This window comes from Alnus glutinosa, chromosome 4 (assembly GCF_958979055.1).
Source record: "Alnus glutinosa chromosome 4, dhAlnGlut1.1, whole genome shotgun sequence".
NCBI lineage: Eukaryota > Viridiplantae > Streptophyta > Magnoliopsida > Fagales > Betulaceae > Alnus > Alnus glutinosa.
In genome coordinates, this window is record NC_084889.1 from 14,637,740 (window position 1) to 14,644,700 (window position 6,961).

Genomic DNA, 6,961 nt, shown 5'->3' on the forward strand with positions numbered 1-6,961 from the left:
GTTTGGGTTCTTTTGTGGGTTGTTTTTGGGTGTTCTTCTTTAGGTTCTGTGGGTTTTGTTGGGTTTTTACAGGCTAGTTTTGGTTGTTTCTATGTATACTTTTTGTGTACTTAGGGCAGCTTTACACTTTCTTTAATAAATTTTTGCTTACTTATTAAAAAATAAATAAATAAATCATGATCCTCAAAGTGCGAGAATTCCTCTCTCTCTCTCTCTCTCTATCTCTCCATAAGCACCACATGAGGGACAATGGTACTGTATCACCCTATCCCAAATTGGAAAGATGAGGAGTGGCCCACACAAAATGGGCGATATATAAAGATAGTCATGAGTGCCAAGTCCTACATTGCCTAAGTACTAGGTAAAATTGAGCTTTATAAAGAATTCTAGGGAAGTTCCAAATTGACTAATTATTTTGGAGTGATAGCTCAAATGTGGCTAGCGCTTTTTCCTTAGGTCGTTACAAGTACCATCTTGGGAATGGAGTCACTGTCTTCTTGATGCTCCTCTCCATGACTCCATGCAAACAAATAAAATGAAATAAGAGGTATTGTAAGCAAATAAGGATATGCTTTGAGGTGTCATCCAAAAGCTTTACCTTTAAATTTCCTTGAGTTAGAAAGAAAGAATGAAAGAAAAAGAAAAGAAAAGAAAAAGAATAAAAAAAAAAAGAGGTTATTGTGGTGTTGTGTTGCATGTATGCGAGTAGTGATGAGATTGTTTATCATCCTCTTCTTCATTGTTTAGTGGCTTGAGGGTTATGGCCGCTTGTTGTTTTTTGTCTTTGGGGTTGCGTGGTTATGACAAACGTTGAAACATGTGTTGTGCCTTGAGTTCTACTTGTGTCTCTCATTTAAGTGCACAGTAGCTCAGCCACAGATCGAGTTGTGGGATCCTTTTTAATCTCCATCTTCATGGTATCTTCACGCGTCACTTCTTCATCTTTACTCCTTCAACAACCTTTCAAAACACCTTTACTCCTCCATGGCTCCATCCTCAGAAAATTCAAGCTTGTTGAAACCCAAAAAACAAACGGCTATGTAAACCCATGCCCTTGCCTACTCCTTTATTAGTTCATAAGCAACCAATCAAGGGTAGCACGAAAACCTTGCTAAAACCCTCAATTTTAAAGGGGGGAGGGAGGGAGGGAGCAATTCTGAAGAGGACCAAGGCTCTGAATGAGACATACAATCTCTAGAAAAACGACACCGTCTATGGTTTTGCCCGAGCACCCCACCGGATTCTTCGCTTCCCAAATAGCAACCAAATGCTTCAAATCTTTGCCCAAGGTTCTATTTCTTCTTCTTCTTCTTCTTCTTCTTCTTCTTTCTTAGTTTTCTTAACTCCTAAAACTCTCCCCAAATGAATAGATCAAGCCAAGAATCTCTGACTTTTCCCGCTTCCTCACTCTAATTTTTTAATATTTATAGGGTTTTTTTTTTGGTATTCATTTCTCTCAATCGAAATTTTTTATAGGATTTCTTTATACCCTATTCTTTTAATCAAACATTTGTAGGATTTCTTTTCTTCAACCTAATTCTCTTAATCAGGCATGTCTAGGATTTCATTAGTCCAAATTCTCTTAATCGTTTTGTTTTTGGAGAAATGTTTCTCAAAACATAAATATGTTTTGTTGATTGTATGCATTCCTCTTTCTTTTCGCTTTGCTGAGGTTTAATTAGAATATTATTAAAATGATGTTGTTTGTATAATTGGTCCAAGGGAGGTGAAATGGGAGATTCACGACCTCCGCTTTATAAAGCGTTGTCACAGCTGATTGAGCTACCCCAGTTTAGAGAAATCTCAATCTTGCAATTCTTCTTCTTCTTCTTCTCTTTTTTTTTTTTTTTTTTTTTTTTTTTTTTTTTCTGTAGTTTGAAAGCACACGCGTAGTTATGCATCTCATTTGCTGCAGGATCTTCTGTGAACATGATGAGAAAGAATTATCCATGCAACTTTTCAGGGTCATTATGTGTTATCTTTCAGAAATTTGTCCACATTGGCATCTACTGGCATGGATTGTAGGGAGGGAGTGAAGTTGCTAGTGGGGGTTCCTGTGCTCAAAAAATGGTTGGGATATGGCTTTTTGGTTCTGCTACATGGGTGTTTAGTATGGTGGTACTCGGTGGTGTTACAAGATTGACACGTTCTGGCCTTTCCATGACTGATTGGAAATTTACTGGCAGCCTCCCTCCTCTATCAGATGAGGACTGGTTGCATGAGTTTTTGAAAAATATAAACAAGCCCCTGAATATAAGTGGTAAGTACAAGTAACATTACATTTGTTTGTAACATTAAAATAGTTTAGCGCCACTTAGAATTTTTACATATATGCTATTGACATAAACTTGTATTGAAAGTCCTCTTTGAAGTTTCCTAATGCTTGGTTATAAATTTTTTGATACATTGTCGATTTCTGGTCGTGGAAAAGAAAAAAGAGAAAGAAATAAGAAGACAATATGCTCCAAAGGATAATTGTTTATTGGAGATGATAAATTTGGTAATTATTTGACTCTACAATCTTACTTTATCTGTTGGACAAAGTTTATTGGATTCCCTGTGTATATAATTGAAGTTACAACATCATCTCAGATTGGAGTAGAAGCTTTTTTGGATTTAATGGTCTTTCTTTGGTTTTTGACCTCATGCAGTGTAAACAAAGGGAGGAGTATTGAAGACTTCAAATTCATACATTGGATGGGATATGCACATCGTATGTGGGGAAGGACATTAGGTCTTATGTTTGCTTTGCCTTTTTCATATTTCCTTCGCAAGGGATATATTACTTTACGACTTGGACTGAGACTTTCTACTCTTTTTGCCCTTGGTGTTGGGTAGGGTTTAATTGGCTGGTGGATGGTTAAAAGTGGTTTGGAGGTTAAAAAAAATTAATCTTCTGTCAATTTGCTTACATATTTCTTAAAATTGTAAAGTTTGTAATCTCTCATTTCTCCATAGGAACCAGCATCTGAATATGCCCAACCAAGAGTAAACCTTTATCGTCTTGCAGCTCATCTTACCTCAGCATTTGCTATTTACTGTGGCCTTTTCTGGATTGGTCTTTCTGTTGTTATGCTTGAACCACTTGCTGAATCAGTAGCTTGGGTTCGTGGAGCAGCAAAAGCAAAGAGATTTGCCCTTCCTGATAGCTTACTCGTTGCCATTATTGCTGTCTCTTAAGCATTTGTTGTTGAAATGATGTTGTATGTAACTGTGTTTTATTCTTGTCTGGCTTTCCATCATTCACAACGAACTACTAGATGATTTGCCATGTTTACAGGTTAAGATCATGCTCACATGCTAAATTTGCAAGGGGCATGCATATAATACTTTTCCAAAGATGGGTGATACCTGGATACCAGAAGACGTTTTTGACATGAAGTCACTGATTTGAAATTTCTTTGAGAATACATCAACTGTGCAGGTATTTATTCTAGGCTAAAACAACATTTTAAAATAAGTGATTGTTTTCTGAACTTTACTTGAACCTTTAAACTATGCACTCATTTACAAAGCAAGTGTGAACAGTTACACATTTTTAAATTGTAGAATATCTATTTATATTGCATGAGCTCCTTCAAAACTTGATGAAATGTCTGTGTTATAATTCAAAGCTTCACATTTAAAATAATATTTTCTTGATCATTAATACCTAATACTTCAAATAAAAACTCTAATAAAATGTTCTTCCATTTTTGAAGCTTGACCACCAGATCCTTGCAACTGTGACATTAATTTCAATTGGCACTTTATGGTGGTCAACAAGGAAGTTGGACATACATCCAGTAGTTAAATCTTTGATAGGAAGCACTGTTGACATGACTTCCCTCCAGGTAGGGGTGTAAACGAGCTGAGCTACTCGTGAGCTTACTTGAAATCGGCTCGAATAAACTTGACTCGTGCTCGAATCGATTATTAAATGAGCTATTCGTGAACAAGAAAATCAAACTCGATTATTAAACAATGCAAACTCATATAAACTCGGCTCGACTCGACTAAAGCTCGTGAACCCGCTCGTATAAGGATTGACTCGTATATATATATGTTAAAAATAAGTTTTAATTTGTTAATATATAACTTATTTGTACAATATATTATATATAAGCATGAATTAACTAACAAATAAAAATGGTCAATAAATATTAATTGGTTATAATTATTTGATTATATCAATATGTATATTAAATAGTAAAAGTGAATAATATTAATACTTAATTGTTAATCATATAATCATATGATATAATGACAATTCAGATACTTAATCATATGATTCAAATTATATTATTTATGTAATATAATATGACTATATGATCATATAATAATATAACATTGTGGCATATAACATGTAATTATTGATTCACTATATTCAATGTTATAACTTATAAGTATTATTATTAGATACTTATGAATCATTACATCATCGTCATCACGTGATTCAAAATCTAAGATCATATGAGCATACAAATAAAATGATTAAGTATTTAGATACTTAGATATGCTGATTAAGTATGATATAAGATTTTAAGTATCTAATAATTATTAATAATACTTAGAGTCTTAGATACAATGATTAGGTATATAGATTATATACATAAGTATGAATTAATATTAATTATACGAATTATAATAACACTTTTTAAACTTAATCATATTATTCATATATAATAACAATGTAATTCATATAATCCCAAATTAAGTTATTAGAATTGGTCGATTGGTTTAATTGGAATTAATAATGTGTTAATTATGATAATAATTTAGGTTTTATCATTAGAATTTAGATCATATGATTTAACATTATGCATTTGTGCTATATAACCATTAGATATGAATCATATGATCTAAAGAATTATCATTAGACTTTAAAAAAAGAAGAAGATATTATTATCATTAAATATATAGAACCATATGAAAATATAATAATTATAATTATTAATGTTTTAACTTAATATTTATATTGATTATTATTACATTTTTTTTATTTATAATTAAAGGACATAAATTTCCTACAAACCAGTAGGGAGGAAATTTAATACAACTCACATATAAGATTAACATGTGTCCCTTAACATGTGAGAATCACATGTTGTTTTAATAGCAAGTGCTTCTTGTAAGAATTCAATGTCCCACATGACCTGACACATAAGACAACTTATTAGACTCGATCTTAATGTGGTTACTTAATCCTCCTTTATTAATTGTTGGTTAATGGTTAATTAATACACCTTAATAAAGCGTTGGTTAATTAACTACGAGAAGTTAATGTTTCTTATTAATTAATTCTAACTTTGATGGAAAGTAGAATTAATGGTAATAAAAGAACAAATGTTAAACTCGTATAAACTCGGCTCGACTCAACTTGAGCTTAATTGTTACCGCTCGAACTTGGCTCGAGCTCGTGATGAATGAGCTTAAGATCGGCTCGGGCTCGTGATGAATGAGCTCGAGCTCGGCACTGGCTCGCTCGAGCTCGGCTCATTTACACCCCTACCTCCAGGTAATTACTTGTTATGATTCTTTCTTATTTTTCCTGCTCTCTTTTATCTTGTATAGTTTTTTTCTTCTGCAAAAACACGGTCATAGTTTTCTACATGCTCGTTTATTTCATGAATAGGAACATGGTAGTTTAGTGTTATAGTCAGTAATATGCTCTTTCAAAGTACTAGATGTATGCTCATTCTATAATTACTGCAGGTCACCTTAGGGATATCAACACTTTTGTATTATTTACGGGTTTCACTCAGCATTACACATCAGGCTGGGGCCTTAACTTGTGCAGGTTTATCAAAAATTATGGGACACACACTATAGTAGGAATGGTTGTGCCTTGTGAATTATATTTTAAATGTTACGTTCTTAATTCTTTACTATCTCCACTCACTCATAACAGTTTATCCACATTCTTCATGCAGGAAAGTGACAAGTTTGCTTACTAAAAAGGACCTCTTGTTGGCCACCTGACTAGAGCATACATCATGAATAGTTTTTAACAAAAAGAGTGAAAGAGTTTTGCTTTGAATACTTCAATAATCACAATGTATTATTTTCATTCAAGCAATCAAGTCTAATGACATATAAATTTGACAAATTCTGTTTGGAAATCACCCAATAAATGGAAAAAATAAAAAATTGAAAACAAAAAATATATAGAAACGCCAAATAGTTTTCTATTTTCTTCTTAAGTGAAAATTGTTTTGAAAACAATTGTCCAAACACCTTAGGTACTGTTTTCTGTTTTCAAAAACTATTTTTGAAAACAGTTTGTTAAACACTTTTTTAACAAAAAAACAACAGAGAAGATGGTTTTTTATTTTTGTCCTCGAAAACAATTCTCCATAACAAAAACAAAAACCAGTTTGCCAAATGGGCTCAAAGTTTAGAACTTTACCTTTGCTTTCTCCTCTTTTTCTTCCTTATTCTCTCTCTCTCTCTCTCTCTCTCTCTCTCTCTCTCTAATTTTTGCTTATAATTTTATTCTTAACAGATTTATTTGACTATAAGAATTGCACTGCAATAGAATTATTATTAAGAGTTCGTTTGATATGCAGAATAGACCTCTAAAATGAAATTGCTATTTCATTGGTACAATTCCAATAAGAATATATATGTTGTCACCAAACTAAGAAATAAGAATAGCTGTTTTATTCTATATTCTCTCATTTTCAGTAATAGCTATTCATTTTTCTAATAAAATAGGCATTTCGCGTATCAAATCAAACAACAATTTTTAGCTCAAAGCCTTTCTACGACATAAAATATTAGAACTTAATGAAAATATACTAAATTCTCAAAGGTAATATGTTCCCTTTTTAGTAGGTAATATTTTTCACTTCGTTCGATGAAAGAAAGACCTTAATTTACGTAGTTTAAGAATCTACAACTTCTTTAAAATTGTAAGAGATCTTTACCCATTTCCGGGCATAACCGATCATTTGAGCTATATTTTAGACAAATTTGATTC

General features: G+C 32.5%; 1 pseudogene; it reads left to right on the forward strand.

The window, feature by feature from the left end:
- The first annotated feature begins 1,214 nt into the window (after positions 1-1,214).
- On the forward strand, positions 1,215-5,961 carry LOC133866151 (cytochrome c oxidase assembly protein COX15-like; annotated as a pseudogene).
- Positions 5,962-6,961: the final 1,000 nt, after the last annotated feature.